The sequence below is a fragment of the Macaca fascicularis genome, chromosome 5 (assembly GCF_037993035.2).
Source record: "Macaca fascicularis isolate 582-1 chromosome 5, T2T-MFA8v1.1".
Taxonomy (NCBI): Eukaryota; Metazoa; Chordata; class Mammalia; order Primates; family Cercopithecidae; genus Macaca; species Macaca fascicularis.
The window spans coordinates 109,649,583-109,675,631 of NC_088379.1; positions in this window are offsets into that span (position 1 = coordinate 109,649,583).

Consider the following 26,049-nt stretch of genomic DNA (forward strand, 5'->3'; position numbering starts at 1 on the left):
CCTGTTTACATCGGGCTATAAAAAGCAAGCACTCGCATTGTTCGGGGCCCTCTTGTATGCTGTGGAATGGAGGGACCAAGTTCGAACTTGTAGTAAAGATCCTTGCCGCTTGGCTTTGACTCTGGACTCTGGTGGTCTTCTTTGGGGAACAAACGGTCTGGGCATAACACAAGGTTATCTGACCTGTGGTAAGTACAGAATGTCGCTTTCTGACAGACACAGAAGCCCCAGGTTTATCTTAGAAACTCAAGAGGAGAGGAAATTCACCCAACTCATAGGTATTTGATGGCACAAATCCATGGCTGTGTTCGGCTTTAAAAAAGTTTTATCTGAGATTCCTCCTATGGAGCAAAGTTACATTAAAGTCAATTTAAAGTCTATGAAAAATAATAACTCTTGCTTAACTGTATACAAATAATTAGGCCAGGTATATTAAAGCAAACTAGTCTTAGCCCTAGCATGATTTGAATTTAGTGAAAAAGGGAAAATAGAGAGAGAAAAAAATTATGAATGAAAACTACTGTAAACCTGTTGTTAGAGTATAGTATTGCCTAACTTTTTTTTCAATTTTTATTATTTTCTACAGTTTGGAACAAAATTCTAGGTTTTCTTGCCTACAAGTCTTCCAAATCATGTTTTCAATTACCTTTCCTTCTTTTTTTCCGAGTTTTTCTAATTTGTAGTCACCGAAAACTAAGCTGTGCTTCTTAAAGTCCTGAAAACTGAAGCCAGACAACTTAAACTTCAGAAGAAAATAACAGCAACCTACGTACATACATAAGCCACTTTCATACCTGCAGACTACTGTATGGACTTCAGAGTAATGTGGTCTGTCAGGCCTCTGAGCCCAAGCCAAGCCATCACATCCCCTGTGACTTGCATGTATATGTCCAGATAGCCTGAAGTAACTGAAGAATCACAAAAGAAGTGAAAATGCCCTTACCTGCCTTAATTGATGACATTCCATCACAAAAGAAGTGAAAATGGCTGGTCCTTGCCTTAAGTGATGACATTACCTTGTGAAAGTCCTTTTCCTGGCTCATTCTGGCTCAAAAAGCTCCCCCACTGAGCACCTTGCAATGCCCACTCCTGCCCACCAGAGAACAACCACACTTTGACTGTAATTTTCCTTTACCTACCCAAATCCTATAAAACAGCCCCACCCTTATCTCCCTTCACTGACTCTCTTTTCAGACTCAGCTCACCTGCACCCAGGTGATTAAAAAGCTTTGTTGCTCACAAAAAGTCTGTTTGGTGGTCTCTTCACATGGAAGTGCATGACATGGTCTATATTGATTTTTCCAGGATTGTTCTTTTGTTTGTTGATGTTTTTTCTTTCTCCCTCTCCCTGCCCCCATTTTATCTTCACAGGACATGAGACTCACAACCTGGTAAAAATGAGCTTTTGGGACCTACTTATATAGACATAAGTCATCCTAGTCCTGAGAAATCAGATGAAACCTGAGACCAGAGACTCATTTTCCTATAAAATGTTTCTCCAAAAGATTTTTTAAAAGAAAGGAGGAGAAATGTGAAAGAAAAACATCTTGGGCCCCCAAAATCACTAAGGAAAACTCAAGCTAGAAACTGCTTAGGGAAAACCTGCCTCTTATTCTAATCAAAGTCACCCCTCTGCTCACTGAGATAGATGCATATATGATTGCCTCCTTTGGAAATGCTCATCAGGAATTCAAAAGAATGTAACCCTTTGTGTATTACCTCTCTGTGACTTGAAAGCTCCCTTCCTGCCTTCAGTCTTTCTGCTTATGCTTCAAGTTGTCCTGCCTTTCCAGACTGAACCAATGTACTTCTTACATATATTGATTGATGCCTCATGACTCCCTAAAATGTATAAAACCAAGCTATGCCTTGGCCACCTTGGGCACATGTTGTCGGGATTTCCTGAGGCTGTATCATGGGTGTGTCCTCAACCTTGGTAAAATAAACTTTCTAAATTAACTGAAACCTGTCTCAGATTTTCTCCATTCACAACTGTAACTGAAGTGTGTAAATTACCCTTATCCTGAGTAGAAAGACTAAACAATGAACTAATAAAAATAATAACTACAAGAAATTTTAAAGACATAGTCAATATAATAAGATAATTTTTTTTTAAAAAAGATAAAAAGCATGGGGATGGAGGTAAGGTATAGAATTTTTATTAGTTTTCTTTTGGATTATTTGTTTATGCAAATAGTGTTAAGTTGTTATCAGGTTAAAATAATAGGTTATTTGACAGTATTTGCAAGCTTTATGGTAACTCCAAGCCAAAAAAAAAATAATAAAATAAAATAAAATGGATACACAACAATAAGAAGAAAGAAATTAATCATATCACTTGAAAATATAATCATGAAGATTACAGGAAGACAGGACTGAAGGAAAGAAGGAAAAGAAGACCACAAAGCAACCAGAAAACAAATAACAAAATGACAGGAGTAAGTTCTTATGTATTAATAATAACATTGAATGCAAATGGAGTAAACTCTCCAATCAAAAGACACAGAGTTGCTAAATAGATTTTAAAAAATTAGGCCAGGCACTGGCAAGACAGATGGATCACCTGAGGCCAGGAGTTTGAGACCAGCCTGGCAAATACGGTGAAACACTGTCTCTCTTAAAAAATAAAAAAAAGAAAAAGAAAAGAAAAAGAAGTCATGACCCAATGTTCTCCTGTCTACAAGAAACACACTTCACCTACAAATACACACAGAGACTGAAAGTAATGGGATGGAAAAAACATGTCATGTCAATGGAGACCATAAAAAAACAGGAGTAGCTATGCTTAGACAAAGTAGATTTCAAAACAAAAAGTATAAGAAGGGTCAAAGATGGTCATCATATAATGGTAAAGGGGTCAATTCAGCAAGAGGATAAAACAATTTTAAATGTATATGCACCCAATACTGGAGCACCCAGGTATTTAAAGCAAATATTATTTGAGCTAAAGAGAGAGATAGGTCCCAATACAATAATAGCTGGAGGCTTCAACACCCACCTTCAGCAGTGTATAGAACTTCCAGATAGAAAGTCAAAAAAGTGACATCAGACTTAATCCGCACTATAGACCAAATGGATCTAGTATATATATCACAGAAAATTTCATTAAAGAGTTACAGAATACATATTGTTTTCCTCAGCGTACGGATTATTCTCAAGGATAGACCATATGTTATGTCATAAAACAAGTCTTCATTCAAAAAAATTGAAATAATATCAGCATCTTTTCTGACCACAATGGAATCAAAGTAGAAATTACTAAGAAGAGGAATTTTGGAAACTATACAAATACAAGGAAATTAAACAAACAATATGCTCCTGAATGACTAATGGGTCAATTAAGAATTGAGAAGGAAATTGAAAAATTTCTTGAAACAAATAATAATGGAAACACACTATACCAAAACCTGTAGAACACAGCAAAAGCAATACTCATAGAGAAGTTTATAGCTGTAAAATATCAAAAAAGAGAAAAAAACTTCAAATAAATAATCCAATGATGAATCTTAAATAATTAGAAAAGTAAGAGCAAACAAACCCCAAATTAGTAGAAAAAAAGAAATAATAAAAATCAGAGAAGAAATAAATGAAATTGAAATGAAAATAAACAATACAGAAGATAAATGAAACAAAAAGTTGGTTTTTTAAAAAGTTAAACAAAATTGACAAAACTTTAGCCAGACTAAGAAAAAAAGAGATAGAAACCAAATAAATAAAATCAGAAATGGAAAAGAAGACATTACAACTAATATTGCAGAAATTTGAAGGATCACCAGTGGCAACTATGAGCATATATGCCAATAAACTAGAAAATCTGGAAGAAATGGACAAATTATTACATACATACAAACTACCAAGATTGAATCAAGAAGGAATCTAAAACTTAAACAGACCAACGAGTAATGAGATTGAAGTCTCCCAGTAAAGAAAAGCCCAGGACCCAATAGCTTTACTGATGAATTCTATGAAACTTTTAAAGAACTAATACTAATCCTATTCAAAGTATTCCAAAATATGTAGTAGTAGGGAATACTTCCAAACTCATTCTATGAGGCCAGTATTACCCTGACACCAAAACCAGAAAAAGATACACACACACACACACACACACACACACACACACACACACACACACACTCTACAGGCCAATGTCTCTGATGAATTGATGCAAAAACCCTTAACCAAATATTAGCAAACTGAATTCAACAATATATTAAAAGATCATTCATCATGATCAAGTGGGATTTATCTCTGGGATGCAAGAATGATTCAACATATGCAAATAAATCAGTGTGATACATCATATCAATAGAATGAGGAATAAAACCATATAATCATTTAAATTGATACTGAAAAAGCATTGATAAAATTTGATATCCCTTCATGATAAACCCTCAAAACTGGGTATAGAAGGAACATACAAAAATCAGTAACATTTCTACATGCCAACAGTGAATAATGCAAAAAAGAAAAAAAAAGTAATCTATTTTACAATAGCAACACATACAACTGAATACATAGAATTAACCAAATAAGTGAAAAATCTCTATAATGAAAAGCATAAAACACTGATGAAAGAAATTGAAGAGGACACCAAGAAATGGAAAAAAAAGTTTTGTGTTCATGGATTGGGATAATCGATATTGTTAAAATGTCAATACTACTCATGAAATCTACAGATTAAAGGCAATCCCTATCAAAGTACCAATGACATTCTTCAAACAAATAGCAAAAAAAAAAAAAAAAAAAAAAAAAAAAAAAAATCATAAAATGTATGTAGAACAACAAAAGACCCAGAACAGCCAAAGCTATCCTAAGCAGAAAGAACAAAACTGGAGGAATTACATTACCTCACTTCAAATTATACTACAGAGTTATAGTAAAAAAAAAAAAAAAAACATACTATTGTTATAAAAACAGACACATAGACCAATAGAACAGGATATAGAACCCAGAAACAAATCTACACAACTACACTGTACTCATTTTTTGAGAAAGTTGCCAAGACTGGAAAAAAGACAGTCTCTTCATTAACTGGTGCTGAGAAAACTGGATATCCATATTAAAAAGAATGAATCTAGACTGCTATGTCTCACTATGTATAAAAATTAAATAAAGGATTGAAAACTTAAATCTATGACCTCAAACCATAAAACTCTCTACAAGAAAATACTGGGGGAAAATCTCCAGGACATTGGTCTGAGCAAAAATTTCTTGAGCCATAGCCCACAAACACAGGCAATCAAAGCAAACATGGACAAAGGGGATTACATCAAGTTAAAAAGCTTATGCACAGCAAAGGATGTAATCAACAAAGACGCAACCCACAGAAAGAGAGACAATATTTGCAAACTAGCCCTCTGTGTTAGTCCATTTTCACACTGCTAGGAAAAAATACCTGAGACTAGGTAATTTACAAAGTTAAAGAGGTTTAATGGACTCACAATTCCACATGGATGGAGAGGCCTCACAATCCTAGCAGAAACTGAAGAAGGAGCAAAGGCATGTGTTACATGGTGGTAGGCAAGACAGCATGTGCAAGGGAACTGTCCCTGTAAAATCATCAAATCTTGTGAGACTTATTTACTATTGCAAGAACTCACCTCCATAATTCAATTACCTCCCACTAGATCTGTCACACGACATGTTGTGATTATGGGAGCTACAATTCAAGATGAGATTTGGGTGGGGACACAGTCAAATCATATCACCCTTTAAGAAGGGATTAATAAACAGATTATATAAGTAGCACAAACTACTCTATAAGAAAAAAAGTCTAATAATCCAATCAAAAGACAGTCAAAAGATTTGAATAGATATTTCTCAAAAGAAGTCATATAAATGGTAAACAGGCATATGAAAATGTGCTCAATATTATTATCATTAGAGAAATGCAAATCAAAACTACAATGAGATACCATCTCACCCCAGTTAAAATGGCTTTTATTCAAAAGACAAGAAATAATGAATGATGGTGAGAATGTGGAGAAAAAGGGAACCCTTGTACACTGTTGCTGGGAATGTAAACTAGTACAGCTACTATGGGGAAGAGTTTGGAGGTTCTTCAAAAAACTGAAAATTGAGCTGCCATATCATTCAGCAATCTCACTGCTGGGTGTATACCTATAAGAAAGGAAATCAGTATATTAAAGAGATATCTGCATTCCTATGTTTGTTGCAGCACTGCTTACACTAGCTATGTTTTGGAAGCAACCCAAGTGCCCATCAGCAGACAAATGAATAAAGAAAACGTGGTACATATACACAATGAAGTACTATTCAGCTATGAAAAGAAATTAGATCCAGTCATTTGCAACAACATGGCTGGAAATGGAGGTCATTATGTTAAGTGAAATAAGCCAGGCACAGAAAGACAAACATCGCATGTTCTCACTTACCTGTGGGATCTAACAATCAAAACAATTGAACTCATGGGTGTAGAGAGTAGAAGGATGGTTACCAGAGGCTGGGAAGGGTAGTGAGGTGTTGGGGTTGTGGGATGGTTAATGTGTATTAAAAATAGAATAAATAAGACCTACTATTTGATAGCACAATAGGGCGACTATAGTCAATAATAACTTAATGGTATATTTTAAAATCAATTAAATAATGTAATTGAATAGTTTGTAACTCAAATGATAAATGCTTGACAGGATGGCTACCCCATTCTTTATCATGTACTTATTTCACATTAAAAAGATCAGTGGTTGTCAATAGTTACATCAGAGAGAATGGTGAATACGCAAGCACGGAGTGTTTTTAGGGCACTGAAACTGTTCTGTACAATATTGTAGTGTTGGGTGTTGGAGACATGTCATTATATATCTTTCAAAACCCATAGAAAATACAACAAGTGTGAACCCTACGTAAAGCATGGGCTTTGGGTGATTATGATATGTCAATATAGGTTCATTGATTGTAACAAATGTACCACTGTGGTGGGGGATGTTGATAATGGAGGTGGCTATGTGTGTGCGTGGGAAGGGTATATGGGAAATCTCTCTACCTTCCTCTTAATTTTGCTGTGAACCTAAAACTGCTCTAAAAATAAAGCATATTTTTGGAAAGAAAAAAATTAAAAAATCAAAACAACAGATGCTGGTGAGGCTATGGAGAAAAGGGAATGCTTACACACAGTCAGTGGGAATGTAAATTAGTTCAGCCACTATAGAAAGCAGTTTGGAGATTTCTCAAATAACTTAAAACAGAGCTTCTATTTGAGCCAGTAATCCCGTTACTGGGTATGTACATAAAGGAAACTAGATCATTATGCCAAAAAGACACATGCACATGTATGTTCATTGCCACACTGTTCACAATAGCAAAAACATGGAATCAACATAGATGCCCATCAATGGTGGATTGGATTTTAAAAATGTGGTACATATACACTATGGAATACTACATAGCCATGAAAATGAATGAAATCAAGCTCTTTGCAGCAACCCAAATGGAATTAGAGGCAATAATCCTAAGCAAATTAATGCAGGGAGAGAAAACCAAATACTGCATGTTCTTACTTATAAGTGGGAACTATTCATTGCACACACATGGGCATAAACATGGGAACAATAGACACTACAGACTACTAGAGGTGAGGAAGGATGGGGATGTAGGTTGAAAAACTACCTGTTGGGCACTATGTTCACTATCTATGTGCAATACACTCATGTAATATCTAAAATAAAAACTGAAAAAAAAAGTAATCAGGGTGAGGTAGGTGGGGAGTTGGTGGAGGTGATATGTTCTCAAATTCTTTCCTAATATTTTCCAAAAGTAAGAATAAATACGCTGAAATGCTTGTGAAAAGATTTAGTCTTATCATATTTTTATAATATATTCTCCAATGGATGTGACAGATTCAGTCAATTGGACCCTAAAATCATCAAACACTAACGTCACATTATTTACTTGTCTTTGGCTAGTTTCTGGCTTATCAAATGATCTAATAATTTGGTTTTCGTGGTTTCTCTTAAATTAGAAACTTAAAAACTTAAAATGTATTAGCTATTATTAAAATAACACATCTGATGATTACATTTCTTTAAAAATTAACAAATTAAGATTCTGATTAATATATCAATATGTGTTAGGTCTAACTACACTCATTCAGCATTCCTGAGGCTGATCAAGCCAAAATATCTGTCCTCCAAAATTAAGAGCACAAAGATAGAGCGAGTAAATGTTAGTTACCTAAAGTCACCCTATGAAATTCGTTGATTGGCAGTTAGCAACCTCTTTCATGCTGATGGCAGTATTCATGGGGCACCATTATCACCTGCCCTCCCTTGCAAAAAATGTTATAATAACTAAAATCTTAATGTCTACATTTTATGTTTTATTTCCATTCTGTACAACTTAGAACAAAATTAGCTGAGTGCATTCATTTATAATTAAAGGACATTCTACTCAGAGGTTTAAATATTTGTATGGAACTAGATGATGAATCTGAAAACTAAATAAAATATGTCCCCAAAGAAGTTATCATTTAACTTATAAGAAATACAGTTTTCTTCATGCCCCTCCTTTTTTGTGGAATTAACTGGGAAATGTGCTATACAAAATAAGGACAATTTTGTTGCATATAGTTGCATATAATCTTTAAGAGAAAGTTACTCGTAGAGGCAAGGTACTATCAGCAAATGATAAACAGAGTCAGTAAAATTTTTTCAATATGGATTTTAATGCTTCAAAATACTTTCTAAAACTTGGTAAAATATTGTCTTATAAGTCATTCAGTCTATAGATGTATCAGTTGTGTGAACAAGGGATATCTGAATTCCTAAAACTCTCATAATGTGACACAATTGAAGTCTTCAATTTGAGACATTGATATTCATAAACATGAAGAAAACACCAGATATTTCAATAATGAGTCTCTTAGTTTACCATATTGGATTGAGCCTAATGTATCACTTGTTTTATAAAATTCAGCATGTTGTATATAAAGATGATAAAAATGTGATGTAGCACTCTCAGAAAATACTTTATTTGCAGACCTTTTAGAGTCAATGTTTTAATCTTTTCAAATTAAAAGGATTATGTATGCAGTTGATTGTTTTAAATAATAAGCTTTATTTTGAGGGGGCAGTTTTAGGTTTATAGCAAAATTGAGTGGAAAGTACAGAGAATTGCCATATATACTGTCCCTACCCACCCACAACCTCTCTCACTATGACACCTCACCACACTGGTAGATTTGTTACAATCTATGAACCTACACTGACACATCATAATCTTCCCAAGTCCATAGTTTACATTAAGGAAGACTCTTGAGGTTGTATATTCTATGGATTGTACAAATGTATAATGACAGGTATTCACCATTGTAGTATTATACAGAATAGATTCACTGCCTTAAAAAGTCCCTGGATCCCGCTTATTCATCACTTTCTCCCATCTAACTTCTTGTAACCATTCTTCCTTTCTCTTTTTTCCCAGTTTTGACTTTTTCAGAATGTTACCTAGTTGAAATCATGCAATATGTAGCTTTCTTGACTTTGCTTCTTTCACTTAGTAATATGTATTTAAGTTTCCTCCACGCCTTCTTTTATGGCTTGATAGCACTTTTTTTTTTTTAATGGTAATTTTCCATTGTCTGAATGTACCACAGTTTATTTATCCATGTACCTACTGAAGGACATTCTAGTTGCTTCCAGGTTTGGTCAGTTATGTAAAAAGTCGCTTTAAATATTGTGTGCAGGGTTTCTTTTTATGTGGATATAAGTTTTAAACTCATTTGGGTAAATCTTAAGGAGCATAATTCCTGGATCATATGGTAAGAGCATGTTTAGTTTTGTAAGAAACTGTCAAACTGTCTTAAAAGATAACTGTACCATTTTGCATTTCTACCAGCAATGAATGAGAGTTCCTGTGCTCTGCATCCTCACCAGCATGTTGTGTTGGCAGTGTTCTAGATTGTGGTAGTAGTAATAGATGTCTCTTACTATTGTCTAAATGCTCTCTCATTATTGTTTTAATATGAAACTTCCTAACGATGTACGTTGATGACCATCTTTTCATATGCTTATTTGCCACCTATATTTCTTCTTTAGTGACATGTGTGCTCAGGACTTTTGCTTATTTTTAATCAGATGGTTTATTTTCCTATTGTAGAGTTTTGAGTTCTTTGTGTAGATAACAGTTCTTTATCAGTTGTATGTTTTGGAAATATTTTGTTCCAATCCATGACTTGTTTTCTCATTCTCTTGACAGTGTCATTCCCAGAGTAAAAGGTTTTAATTTTAACAAAACCAAGCTTATTAATTGTTTCTTTCATGATTTGTACCTTTGACATTTTATCTAAGAAGTCATTGCCATATCTGAGGTCATCTTGTCCTATTATCTTCTAGGAATTTTATAATTTTGTATACCACATTTAGGTCTAGAAATCATTTTGAGATTTTTTGTGAGTGGTGTCATGTCTGTGTCATGTCTATTTTTTTGAAGGCGATTTTCCAGTTTTCCCTGCACTCTTTATTGAAGGCTATCTTCTCTTCATTGTATTACCTTTGCTCTTTTGTCAAAGATCAGTTTACTATATTTATGTGGGTCAATTTCTGAGTTCTGTATTCTATTCCATCGATCAATTTGTCTATATATATTTTTTCACCAGAACCACACTGTCTTGATTAATGCAGCTTTATAATAAGTCATGAAGTTGGATAGTGTCAGTCCTTTGTCTTTTCTTCTCCAGTATTTATTATATATTCTGGGTCTTTTGCCTTTTCATATAAACTTTAGAATCAGTTTGCTAATACACACAAGAAAACTTTCTGAGACTGTACTGGAATTGTACTGAATCTACAGATCAATTTGGAAATAACTAACATTTTAGCAATACTGCATCTTCCTACTCGTGAACATGAACTATGACTAACTTATTTATTTTTTCTTTGCTATCTTTCAATCAAATGTTGTAGTTTTCCTAACATATATCTTGCAGATATTTTGTTAGATTTATACCTATATATTTCATTTTTGGGGTGCAAATATAAATGGCAATGTGTTTTTAGTTTACATTCCACTTGTTAATTGTTGTTATATACATAAAAGATTGACTTTTGCATGTTGACATTGTATGCTGTACCATTGCTACTATTGCTTATTAGTTCCAGGAGTTTTTGTTTTTGTTTGGTCAGTTCTTTCAGATTTTCTATATAGATTATCATAGTATCTACAAACAAGACAGTTTTATTTCTTCCTTCCCAATCTGTATCACTTTTCTTGTCTTATTGCATTACCTAGTCCATCTAGTACAATATTGAAAAGCAGTGGCAAGAGAACATTCTTGCCTTGTTTCTGATCTTAGCAGGAAAGCTTTGAGTTTCTCACTATTTAAGTATAATGTTAGCTGTAGGTTTTTGTTTGTTTTTGTAGATATTTTTTATCAAGTTGAGGGAATTCCCCTTTATTTCTAGTTTTTAAAGAGTTTTTAACATGAGTAGGTGTTGGATTTTGGTCAAATACTTTTTCTGCATTTATTTACACAGTCGTGTGATATTTTCATTAGGTTTGTAGGTGTGATAAATTACACTGATTGAATTTCAAATGCTGGACCAACCTTGCATACATGAGATAAATTCCACTTAGCCAAGGTGTATAGAATTTTACACATTATTAGATTGTATATGATATATTTTGTGAAGATTTCTGCACCTATGATTATACAATATATTGGTCTGTAGTTTTCTTGTAATGTCTTTGACTTTGGTATAGGGTGACGCTGGCCTCATAGTATGAATTAGGAAGTATTTCCTCTGCTTCTATTTTGTGAAAGACAACTGGTAGGCATATATACATATATTCTGTGCTTTCTGCTTTGAAAGATTACTTTTTGAAATAATTTCAACTTTTATTTTAGATTCAGATAGTACATATGCAAGTTTGTCACATGAGTATATTGCATGATGAGAGGTTTGGGGTACAATAAATCCCATCACCAAGGTAGTGAGCATAGTACCCAATAGTTACTTTCTAAACTCTTGCATTCCCTTTTCCTCTAGTAGTCACTAGCATTGATTATTGCCATTTTTATGCCAATGAATACCCAATGTTTAGTTTTTACTTACAAATGAGAACATGTGGTATTTGGTTTTCTGCTCCTGTGTTTATTCACTTAGGTTAATGGCCTGCAGCTACATCCATTTTGCTGCAAACGACATAATTTCATTCTTTTGGCTGTGTAGTATTCCATTGTGCATATGTATCAAGTTTTCTTTATGCAGTTCAGTATTGATGGGCACCTAGGTTAATTCCATGTCTTTGCTACTGTGAATAATGCTGTGATTATCATACAAGTGCAAGTATCTTTTCAGAAGAATTATTTCTTTTATTTTAGATATATAATTATTGTTTCAATTCATTTAATTGATATAGGTTAATTCATATTGTTTATTTCCTTTTGTGTGAAACTTGGCACACTGGCTTTCAAGGAATTGGTCCATTTTATATGTTATCAAATTTATGAGCATATAGTTGTTCATTATAATCCTTTATAATATTTTAAATGCCAGTGGGATCTTTAGGAATATCCCTTCTTTTCTTTTTGATATCAGTAATTTGTGTCTTTTTGTTTTTTCTTGGCTAGACTAGTTAGAGGCTTATCAATTCTATTGATTGTTTTGAAGAATGAGCGTTGGTTTTGATTTTCCTCAACTAATTTCTTGCTTTCAGTTTCACTGATTTCTGCTCTATTTGTTTTTGTTATTTCTTTTTTTTCTGCTTTGTATTTAATTTGTTCTTTATTTTCTAGTTTCTTAAGGTGAAAGCTTAGACTATTGATTTTAGAGCTTTCTTCTATCCTAATATATGCATTCAATGCTATGATTTCCTTCTAAGTACTTCTTTTAATGCATCCCACAGGTTTTGATAAGTTGTATTTTTATATTAATTTAATTTAAAATATTTTTAACAGTTTCTTGAGATTTCCTCTTGATCTCTGTGTTTTTTAGAATAATGTTGCTTAATATCAAATATTTTGGGATTTTCCAGTTATCTTCCTGTAATTGATTTCTAGTTTGATTCTATTATTTTAAAAGCATACACTGTTTAATTATTATTCTTTTAAATGTATTATGACATGTTTTATGACCTAGATTTTTGTTTATCTTGGTGAATGTTCTATGTGAGCTTGAGATGAAAGTACAGTCTGCTGTTTTTTGATGAGGTAGTTCATAGATGCCAATTATATACAATTGATCGATGGTGATGCTAAATTCAATGATGTCCTTACTGATTTTCTGTCAACTAGATTAGTCCATTTTAATACAGGTGTGTTAAAGTCTCCAACTATAATAAGGGGTTCATCTATTTGGCCTTGCAATACTATCAGGTTTTGCCTCATGTATTTTGATGCTCTATTGTTAGGTACATACATTATTTATCAATACTTAATGCTTTCACCTATTCCTCAAAACTTTCCTCACTCTGAAGTCTTCTCTGCCTGAAATTAGTATACATACTCTTGCTGTCTTTTGATTGTTAGTATCATATATCTTTTTTCTATAGCTTTACTTTTAATATATGTGTTTTTATACTTAAAATGGGTTTGTTGTAACAACATATGGTTTTGTCTTTTTTTAAAATAAACTCTGGCACTTTCCTTTAATTAGCTCATTTTGACAATTAATGTTTAAAGTGATGTATTAACATAGTTAGATAAATATCCAGTATATTTGTTCCTGTTTTCTATTTGTTGCTCTTGTTCTTTGTTTCTATTTTTGTCTCTATGTTTTCTGCTTATTGTGGTCTAATTAAGCATTTTATATATTCAATTTTTGCTCATTTTCAAGCTTATTAGTTTTTCTTCTCTTTTTAATTTTGCTAGTGGTTGTCCCAGAGTGTGCAATACACATTTACAACAAATCCAAGTGCACTTTCACCTAACACTATGCTGCTTAAGGGGTAGCACAAGTACATTGTAAAAATAAAATATTCCTAATTCCTCCTATTTCTTCTATTGTTGCTGTCATTCACTACACGTAAGCATTCATAAGCATTATGTATGTATATATTATATATCTATAATCAAATACATTACTGCTATTACTATTTTGAACAAACTGTTATCTGTTAGATCAATTAAGAATAAGAAATAGAAGTTTTTGTTTTATCTTCATCTACTTCTCTAAGCTGTTGGCTTATTTACATCTGAATTTCTGAGCTGTATCATTTTCCTTCTCTCTGAGGAACTTTTTTTAAAATACTTCCTGCAAGGTAGGTCTTCTGGCAACAAATTTCAGCAATTCCTGTTTAAGAATGTCTTTGTTTTGCCTTCACTACTTCCTCTTCTTCTTCTCCTTCTTCTTCTCCTCCTCCTTCTCTTCTTTTTTTTTTTTCTTTTTTTGGGACAAGGTCTCACTCTGTCACCCAGGCTGGAGTGCAGTGGCATCATAATGGCTCAATGCAGCCTCAACCACCCAGGCTAAAGTGATTCTCTTACCTCAGCCTCCCGAGTAGCTAGGACTACATGTGCACACCACCAAGCCTGGGTGATTTTTTGTAGAGATGGGGTTTCACCATGTTGCCCAGGCTAGCCTCGACTTCCTAGGTTCAAGCAATCTACCTGCCTTTGTGTCTGGAATTAGTGGGTTCCTGGTCTCGCTGACTTCAAGAATGAAACCATGGACCCTTGCAGTGGGTGTTACAGTTCTTAAAGATGGTGTGTCTGGAGTTCGTTCATCCCTCCCGGTGGGTTTGTCTTCTCGCTGGCTTCAGGAGTGAAGCTGCAGACCTTCACAGTGAGTGTTACAGCTCATAAAGGCAACGGTGGACCCAAAGAGTGAGCAGCAGCAAGATTTATTGCCAACAGCAAAAGAACAAAGCTTCCACAGCCTGGAAGGGGACCCCAGCGCTTTGTCACTGCTGGCTCAGGCAACCTGCTTTTATTCCCTTATCTAACCCCACCCACATCCTGCTGATGCATACATTTTACAGAGAACTGATTGGTCGGTTTTACAGAGAGCTGATTGGTCCATTTTGACAGGGTGCTGATTGGTACATTTACAATCCCTGAGCTAGACACAGAGTGCTGATTGGTGTATTTACAATCCTTTAGCTAGACATAAAGGTTCTCCAAGTTCCCACTAGATTAACTAGACACAGAGCACTGATTGTTGCATTTACAAACCTTGAGCTAGACACAGAGTGCTGATTGATGTGTTTACAAACCTTGAGCTAGAGTGCTGACTAGTGCATATACAATCCTCTGGCTGGACATAAAAGTTCTCCAAGTCCCCACCTGACTCAGGAGCCCAGCTGGCTTCACCTAGTGGATCCCGTGCTGGGTCAGGGGCAGAGCTGCCCACCAGTCCTGTGCCATATGCCCACACTCCTCAGCCCTTGGGTGTTCGATGGGACCTGGCAATGCGGAGCAGGGGGCAGTGCCCATCGGGGAGGCTGAGCCCTGTCTTGCAGGGAGGTGGCTGAGGCCCAGTGAGAATTCAGGTGCCGCAGGTGGGCCTGCAGTGCTGGGGACCCAGCACCCACTCTGCAGCTGCTGGCCTGGGTGCTAAGCCCCTCACTGCCTGGGGTGGGTGGTGCCGGCCAGCCACTCCAAGTGCAGGGCCGTGGAGCCCATGCCCACCTGGAACTTGCGCTGGCCCGTGAGCACCACACACAGCCCCAGTTCCCACCCCTGCCTCTCCGTCCACACCTGCCTGCAAGGAGAGGGAGCAGGCTCCAGCCTCTGCCAGCCCAGAGAGGGGCTCCCACAGTGCAGTACGGGCTGAAGTGCTCCTCAAGCACGGTCAGAGCAGACGCTGAGGCCAAGGAGGTGCTGAGAGTGAGCAAGGGCTGCTAGCATGTTGTCACCTCTCACATTGACCTCCCAAAGTGCTAGATTTACAGGCACGAGGCTCCATGCCTGGCCGTCTCTTTTGCTTAAAAAATTTTGTAGCATTTCTTTCTGTCTTCTCCTGTTATTTTCACTAAAGATGTTATATCTTTTGTGGTTGTCCTACAGTTCTTGACCACTCTGTTACCTTTTTTTTATTTTAAGTCTTCTTTCTCTCCCTCTCTCTCTCTCTCTTTTTTTTTTTTTCATATTTGGAAGTTTCTACTATCATATTGTCAAGCTTTGAGACTCTTTCTTCAGCTGCATCCAGTCTACTCAATGAGCAGATCAAACATATTCTTTATTTCTGTTACAGTGTTTTTGATCTCTAGTATCTGTTTGTAATTGTTTCTTAGAATTTTTATCTCTCTGCTTACATTGTTCATCGTTTTTACATGTGTTCTAATTTTCCTATTAATACCATTAACATATTAATAGTAGTTATTTTTATTTTCTGATCTGATAATTCCAACATTCCTGTCACTTTTAACTGTAACACTTGTTCAGCCTCTTCAAACTCATTTTTTTTCTTTTGTTATGCTTTATAATTTTGTATTGCAAGATAGACATGATGTACTGGGTAAAAGGAACTCTGGTAAATAGGCCTTTAGTGATTTGAAGGCCAGGTGTAGGGGAGTGGAATCATTATGTAGTTGCATGATTTGGCCTCGGTCTTTTGGTAAGCATGTACCTCTAGGTTGTGAACTTTACCCGTGTTTCTTGATCTCAACTCTCATTCCACTCCTGGCCATTAGGTGTGAAGTAGAAATATCTGAAGCAATAATGAGTGAGGATTTTCTCCAAATTAATTTCAGACACCAATCCACATATCCAGGAAGTTGAGAGAAAAACAAGCAGTATAAATCACACATACGCACATGCACACACACACACACACACACACAAAACTCTGAATCTAGGCATATTATATTCAAATTTCAGAAAGTCAAAGATAAGGTGGGATCCAATGGTCAAAAGGGGCTAGAGTTTGGGTATTTTCCTTTCCCCAGGCAAGTTAGTCTCTGACAAAACCTCAACACTTTGGGCTCTGGTAAAACAGTTTCTACTGAGAGTAGACCTTGTTAAGTAGAACAGAATGTTCTGACATATTCCAAAATATCCCCCTCCCCCCCTTTTTTTTTTTTTTGGTGCTGAAGGCATGAGAGGATTTTTCTTTGATATTCCTTGTGAGGACCTGGTAGAGCTCCTAGAGGTAAAACTCACCAAGTGTGAGGGCCCCATATGACTGGGTTTCTGTATAGTTTTTGACTATCAGAATTATCGACAGTAAAAATTCATCAATTACCAGTTACGTTTTACTACCTTGGGACTGGCTCCTGCATGGAGCCACACTCTATGGTTTCTGCTTTGGTAAATTGGAATCCTCTTAACTTATCAAAAGTATTTACATGTCTGTCTTTCACATTTGGGAAGTAATATTTTGTCCTGTGACCTCACTTCTCTGCCAGATCTAAGAAGAGCTGTTGATTTTTTAGTTTTTTCAGCTTTTTACTTTTTGTTTTGTTTTTACTTGTTGTTAAGAAAGAATGGTGACTTCCAAGCTCTTTAAATGCTGAACTAGAAACCAAAAACCTTAATTTGTAAATATATACAACATTGGAAACTTTACACTCTTGCATCTGAATTCCAATTATATTTTTGTTATGTACAACTGTATTTACATGTAAATAATGGTTTTAATTCAGTTGTCTCTTTATATGGATCACAATTAAGAAAATCTGTGGTTACTATAGTTTAATTACTATCTATAATGTAAATTTATTATTTTTGAAATATTCTAGAATTTCTGGTTGAATTTCATAGAGAAATGAAAAACCTTTCAAAAATTATGTGTCAGAAAAGGTGATAATAAACCTCAAAAACTGAAAATAAAAAAGGTGGAGGTGATACTGGGAATGGAGTTGTGGGACATAGATAAACTATTTGGTTACCGACTAAGAATAGTGCAGAGATTCCAGAGAAAAGAGAAAAAATAATGAGTGTTGTTCTGAGATGTTTTTATTACTGTAAATAGAAAATATGAAAGAAAATTGATAAGAGAAATAGACAGAAAATATTAGGATTACGAAAATAATCAGTGTGGCTTTTTCTCCCTTCCTTCCTTCCTTCCTTCCTTTCCCTTCCTCCCTTCCTCCCTTCCTTCCTTCCTCTCTCCCTCTCTCTCTTCCTTCCTTCCTTCCTTCCTTTTATTTCTGAGACAGAGTCTCACTCTGTCACCCAGGCTGGAGTGCAATGGTGCGAGCTGGGCTCACTGCAACCTCCACCTCTTGGGTTCAAGTGATTCTCCTTCCTTAGCCTCCCAAGTAGCTGGGACTACAGGTGCCCACCACCATGCCCAGCTATTTTTTTATTATTATTTTTATTAGAGACAGGATTTTGTCATGTTGGCTAGGCTGGTCTCAAACTCCTAACCTCTGGTGATCCACCTCCCTCAGTCTCCCAAACTACTGGGATTACAGGCGTGAGCCACTGCACCAGGCCAGTGTGGCTTTTTCATTGTGTGAAGATTTTTAAAATATAAGGACAGACTCTAACTTCAAGATCCAAGATTTGATTAAGTCCTTGGGCAGTATTTAAAAGTGCCAAGTTGTCCCATTCTGAGTAGGACATCTCCCAGGGTGCCCAGAGAACAGTTGGTTTCATCCCATATATTTGTCAGTCCATCTAGGCAAGACGGTATGTTCTTACAGCTCTCTAGCTCTGAAGCCCTTCATTCTATAGTTAAGATGTTTTTTGTTAGTAACTGAGAAGTGTTTTTGTACATATGTTGCAGGAAAGGCTTCATTTTTATTTTAGTACACATTTATTTATTCTCTGCACAGGATTTTTTTTTGTGGTATGAGACTATCCTAAGTGGTAGCCTTCTAAGTAACAGTAGGAGTTGACATTCAACAGGTTTAACTATCCAGGATACCTTTTATACTAGACTTTGAAATCTCAGTCTAAAGTAACACACCCCCAAAAAGGTAATTTGATATTTTATACTCTTTATGTACTATATCAGAAAAAGTATGTTGGAGTTTGTTAGTTTGTTATGGGCATCTCTTCACTTCATAATAGAATGCCTAGTCTCTCTGACCTCTTGTTGAAAAATTATATTCATGTGACTTAAAAATTTATATTTTTATGTTCTCTCAAATGTGTTTCTTATATAACATAATCTAAAAATGAAATTGTCATTAAAATGAAAAATGAAATCTCAGTTAAATGAAAATCTAATTAAATTAAAATCTTAAATTAAAATGAAAAATGAAAAATGTCACTAAAAATGAAATCCTCATTAGCAAGAAATTTGTCTGTTCCAGTATACTCCCACTTTGACCAAGTCATTTACGTGTCAAATTTACCTTTTCTGCCTTAAGAATGAATGTCCTGTGCAAAATATTGGATGCAGGATAAAGTTATCCAAGTCAGTGACTTCAGCTTCAGATTCACACACACACACACACACACACACATATATACACATGTACAAATATATGCATATATGTGTGTGTGTGTATATATAGTTAGTTTTGAAGTTATTTACATTTATGTAAACTTTTAGATTGGATTGTTTGCTATTGCTCTGTGTGAAACACATATCTTTCAGTAAACTATAGTTTTAACTTTTCTAAACAATATATTCTAAGTTCTAGAGTTGCACACCAAATGTGGATGCATAAGAATTGAGTGAAGATTTTTTTTTTTAAAAGACAAATAGCAAATGCTAATAGGAAGTAAATGAATAATAAATATTGCAAAAGCCTGTTTACAAGTACCAGGAGGAAAGAAATGAACTTGCTATGATGACTACAGGGGGGAAAATAACTTGGTATAGTATTACAGAAACAAAGTAAGGTGAATTATATCCTAACTTATACAGTCAACTTGTTAATATTGATCAGTTTACTTGTTGTGACAGAGACAGATAAAATACAAGACAAAGCGAGGCAGGAGAATAGGGTCTAAAGGCCGGGAACCTAAGGCCAATTCACACTGACTTTCTAGAGCTAAATCAAAAGGAAAACCCCAACTTTCCATGCCCAAGTAGCAAAAGAACAGAGGTTGCTCCCTTTGCAACTGTCCCCTCCCCATTTTCTGTGTTGTAGATGAAAAATGAAAGTACCTTTGAATGGTCCCCTCCTGCAACCAGGACTGATGGCAGGCCAAGTCTTCATGTGTAACTTTGTAACTTCAATTCAACTTCTGATTGGGTTGTGGGAGACAATCAGACTTGTTGTGGGCCACTACTTCATTTACATAGGGTGTAAACCAAGTAACCAATAGGAAACCTCTAGAGGGTATTTAAAGCTTAAAAAATTCTGTAACCAGTGCTCTTGAGCCGCTTGCTCAAGCCCACTTCCATTCTGTGAAGTGCACTGTCATTTCAGTACATCTGTGCTTTACTTGCTTCATTTGTTCATTGCTTTGTTTGTGCATTTTGCCAAATCTTTGTGTCTTTGGGTAAAATGCCAAGAACCTGGACAACTTGTAGTCAAGACTATGCACCAGTAACATATTTTGGTGAGCCAGCCAGGAGGTAAGCCCCAAGTTTGGGATTATTTTTTTTCTCTCTGTTTTTTTTTTTTTTTTTTTTTGTTTTCCTTTTCTTCTTTGCTCTATAGAGAGGAACCCTGTTCTCTCTCTCTCTGTCTCTCTGTCTCTCTCTCTCTTTTTCCCTTTCTGACTCGGGATCCTTGGCAGACAGCACCTAAGCATGGAGGCAGCTGCAGGTATTTGGCAGAGGCCACTCTCGGGTGAAACTGAAAGTTTTCCATGGGTTAGCATCTGACCACCACTGCCTGGTTTGGGTGAGAGACTTGAGTCCTGGTAATTGAGGATGACTGTTGTGGGCCACTCCCTGGTGTTACCTGAAGACCAAGGAGTGAATGGGGATGGCTGTCCTGCCCATAAGGGGAAGGACTCTCTTTTGTATTTTCTGGTTTTAGTCCCTGATCTCTATATGTAATGAAATTGGTAGCGGCAGGTCATCCAGGGCAAACTCACACATGTTTCAGGTGATTTGCAAAATTTTCCTATAGAGTTAACCTGTAAGGGCAAAATATAATGTCCCTTAGGCGTTTTGACCTCCCTTCTCCTAATCAATCTATTTGACTGGCTGAGGACCTTTGGAACCTGTAAACTTTAGAATACTTCTATATCTTGGACCTCCAGTAAGGGGACTCCACAGCTTGATGGGCATTGCTTACACATCCATTTGCTTACCTCAAACCCCACAGAAATTCCCAACCACAGTCTTCAATTTACCCCAAACCCTTCCTTAGAACACCCCACCAACCTTGGTACTGTTAACACTGCAATGTTTGGGAATCCCCTTAGTCCTATGAGGAATACAGGAAGATATGGCCCATCTAAATTGGTGGTATGCTAAAAGTTGGGGACTACACACCCAGGAACAAAAGGAAAGCTCATAGTAGGCCACTGCCTCTGGAGGAAGAGCATACAAAGTGGCACCAGTGCCCACCTAAGGTCAGAGGCATCCGATACTCTAAGATTGGACCCTAAAGGGGGATCCTTTAGGGGATCCAACTCCAGACCTTAACCTCTCCGAATAGGATGTACTAGGCAGAGATTCTGAGGTCCAGTACTAAGCTCTGGACTTTTCTGTCTTTCAGATAATTATGGGAAACACACCATCTATTCCATCTGACTTCCCACTTGGCTGCATCCTCAACCGTTAAAATCAATTTGACCCTGATAATCCAATTTGACCCTGATATTCAAAGGAGGAAATGCTTGATATTCTTTTGCAATACTGTTTGGCCTCACTATTGTTTGGAATCTGAAGTTTGCTACTGAATGGGAAAGTGGAAGGGAGTTGCATGTATCCAGGATTTTGTGCTTCTGTTCTAAGCTGGTTAAGATATGATGCTCTCTTTTGGTGCTGTATGGCCCCAGTGTTCTTCAGAATTTAAAAATCAAACTGCCATGGAAACTGCTTTACCTAAAATTTTGGTTCACAACTTTCATTGGATTACCTACTGGGGCAAACACAACGTCACCACGTAAAACCAGTGAGCTTGTATTGCTATCTCATGGCTAGAGTTCCAAGGTAAAAGCTATTGAATTGTTATTTGCGTGTATATACATTTCTAGGTGTGTTTATGTGTATATACATTTATTACGTTATATGCTGTGTCTACCAAATTGATTTATAAATAAAGGAGCACTCATAAATTAAGTAAATACGTCCCAGCAATTTTCAAGGTAATGTGACTTAAGTAAATCTTTATTAAACAAGCTGACTTTAAAATTATTGGTGAAATAAAAATAGAAATGTCTTTTAATTGTCAGCATACAATTTTGTCTGGGTTTAATATTTGTCTTTACTGGATGTTTTGGGTGTCAGTGTTTGGCGTAGCAGGTTCTAAAGCTATTAACCCAGCCAAAACAAAATGGTCTTGGTTTGTGTGTCTTCTTTGACAAATGACACTAATTTAAGGTTGTTAGCTGAATCTTCTGAGTTATTGGCAAAAATGCTTATGTATTTAACTTTGAGGCTGTTGTTTGGATAAGCGTGTGATGATCGCTGGCTAATAAAAAAATGGTTAACAAAGAAATAACTAACTTTAAATTATGGTGTCTAATATCTCAGTTTTCAAAAGTCCTAAGTTTAGAGAGTTAAAGGGTTGAAGTGAGATAGGAAAAATCTAAGAGTTTGGACACATTGTGGAAGGTTTATGAAAAAATAATTGTAAAAGGGATTTTGTGTGTGAACATATTGGCTAAAGTTAAAGGGGAAGACCGGCAATTAGACTTCACCCATATGCCAGCTTGTAAAGGATACAAGTTTTTACTAGTATCAATTGACTCCTTTACTGGCTGGGTTGAACTTTACCCTACCAGAACAGAGAAGGCTAATGAAGTTATACAGGTTCTTTTAAAGGAAAGAATCCCTTGGTTTGGTTTACCCCAAAGCATCCAAACTGATAATGACCAAATTTTTGTCTCCCAAATAATTCAAGGGGTTGCTAAGGCTTTTGGAATCAAATACTATTTACACTCAGTATGAAGATCTCAATCCTCTGGGAAAGTAGAAAGTGCTAATCAAACTATAAAAAAGGCATTGGTTGAGCTACGTCAGGAAACATCAGAAACTTGGCTTAGCTTACTGCCCATAGTCCTCTTAAGGATCTGTAATTTCCCTAGAGCAAAAATTAATATGAGCCCATACAAAATGTTATATGGAAGGACATTTTTAGCTAATGATCTAATTCCTGATCCAGAAACTGCCAGTTTAGCAAAACACCTAGTTGACCTGGGACAATTTCAGCAGGCTATACAAAAGTTTGGAATGCAAAGCCTCCACAAACCAATAACTAACTCGCAACCTAAAATCAGGCTAAGGGAAAGGCACATGGAAGGAGGGATTACCTGCTCAGCAATTACAATCCAAATGGAAGGAACCATATTCAATGGTACTGGCCATGCCTTCTGCAGTCAAAGTACTAGGATTAGATAGTTGGGTACATCTTTCCAGGGTCAAGCCTGTGATACCTGAAGCCCTGGACCTGGGACCTGAAGCTCCCATCAGCCACCACACCTGTGAACCTGACCTGAAGTATCTGTTCAAAAGAGAGCCAAATGATAAATGCCTGCCGACTTTCCTTGGGGTCTTTGTTACATAGTTAGTGTAAGCTAGATAATAGCAGTCATTTTTTATTTTTACAATTTAATTGCCTTTTTCCAAACAGATGGAATCACTTCCTTCATAATAATTAAGCGAAATGTTTTACTTCATTTTTGTAACAAGCATTCCTGACAGCCTAAGTATCCACGCCCTGAAGTTCCCATTCTATAGAACAAAATAACAAATAAGCAAATTTTTCGTTCCATAAGATCACCCACAGCCTGTGTATACTGGGACCATGCATAGTGGGAATCAGGTTAATTTTACAACAGACTTTCACTTTACCCCTCAGGCAATTAATGGTTTCTGAATATTTATTAAGAACTTTAAATTTAATGCAAAGATTGTTAAATACCACCAGCTCAGCTCTGGCAAAGGACTATTGGCTTTGTTTATCTCCATCATCATCCAAATACATTGCCATCCCAATCCAAATCTGATTTTGGTCCCTTGAAAAAAATGACCTACAATGACAGGATGAGCAGTAAACCTTCTCCAGTCCTACCAGAGCAACCTTTCTGGGGTTGCATCCACAAAGAAACTCATTTTGGGCCCAATATCAACATACACAGAGCTAAAATTCCAGGTGCTACATTGTATTAAGAGAAGCCAAAATTCTGTTTATGTCTTGGGAACCTTGAAAAGTCATCAACGTATCTACACCTTAGAGATGTAAGCTATGCAGTTACCCAAAGAAAACCTATACATTTTTCATGGAAGCCATCTGTAGATAAGGGCACTTTGAAGGATACATAGTCTAAGTACTGTCAAGGTAGGCCCACTAGCTGTGTTCACATTTTTGGCCACCTGATATGGTTTGGCTCTGTGTCCACACCCAAATCCCATCTTGAATTGTACTTCCATAATTCCCACATATTGTGGGAGGGACCCAGTGGAAGATAATTTGAATCATGGGGTCAGTTATCCCCATACTGTTATCATGGTAGTGAATAATTTCATGAGATTTGATGGGTTTATCAGGGGTTTCCACTATTGTACCTTCTCATTTTCCCTTGCCTCTGCCATGTAAGAAGTTCCTTTCATCTCCTGCCATGATTCTAAGGCCACCCCAACCATATGGAACTATAAGTCCATTACACCTCTTTTTCTTCCCAGTCTCAGGTATGTCTTTATCAGCAGCATGAAAATAGACTAATGCAGTAAATCGGTACCAGTAGAATGGGGTGTTGCTGAAAAGATAACCAAAAACGTGGAAGCAACTTTGGAACTGGGTAACAGGCAGAGGTTGAAACAGTTTGGAGGGCTCAGAAGAGGACAGGAAAATGTGGGAAAGTTTGGAACCTCTTAGAGATTTGTTGAATGGCTTTGACAAAAATGCTGCTAGTGATATGAATAATAAGGTCCAGGCTGAGGTCATTTCAGATGGAGATGAGGAACTTGTTGGGAACTGCAGCAAAGGTGACTCTTGCTATGTTTTAGCAAAGAGACTGGCAGGATTTTGCCCCTACCCTAGAGATTTGTGGAACTTTGAACTTGAGAGAGATGAATTAGGGTAACTGGTGAAGAAATTTTTAAGCAGCAAAATGTTCAAGAAGTGACTTGAATGCTGTTAAAAGCATTCAATATTAAAAGGGAAACAGAACATAAAAGTTCAGAAAATTTGCAGCCTGATGGTGCAGTAGAAAAGAAAATCTCATTTTTTTTTTAGAAGAAATTCAGGTTGGCTGCAGATATTTGCATAGTAACAAGGAGCTGAATGTTAATCCCCAAGACAATGGAGAAAATGTCTCCATGGCATGTCATAGTTCTTCCAGGCAGGCCCTCTCATCATAGACCCAGAAGTCTAGGAGGAAAAAGTGGTTTCCTGGGCCAGGCCCAGAGTCCCCATGCTATGTGCAGCCTAGGAACTTGGTGCCCAGTGTCCCAGCTGCTCCAGCCATTGCTAAAAGGGGCCAAAATATAGCTTGGCCTATGGTTTCAGACAGTGCAAGCCCCAAACCTTGGCAGCTTCCACTTGATGTTGAGCCGCAGGTGCACAGAAGTCAAGAATTGAGGTTTGGGAACCTCTACCTAGATTATTAGAAGATGCGTGGAAACACCTGGATGCCCAGGCAAAAGTTTGCTGCAGGGGCGAGGCTCTCATGGATAACCTCTGCTAGAGCAGTGCAGAAGGGAAACGTGGGGTCAGAACCTCCACACAGAGTCCCTACTGGGGCATCACCTAGTGTAGGTGTGAGAAGAGGTCCACTGTGCTCCAGACCCCAGAATGACAGATGCACCAACAGCTTGCACTGTGCATCTGGAAAAGCTGAAGACACTCTATGTCAGCCTGTGAAAGCAGTCGGGGGGTGAGTGGCGGGGGGGTTATACCCTGCAAAACCACAGGAGTGGAACCACCCAAGACCATGGAAACCTACCACTTGCATCAGTGTGACCTGGATGTGAGACACAGAGTCAAAGAAGATCATTTTGGAGTTTTAAAATTTGACTGCCCTGCTGCATTTCGGACTTGCATGGGCCCTGTAACCCCTTTGTTTTGGCCAATTTCTCCCATTTGTAAAAGCTGTATTACCCAATACCTGAACCTCCACTGTATCTA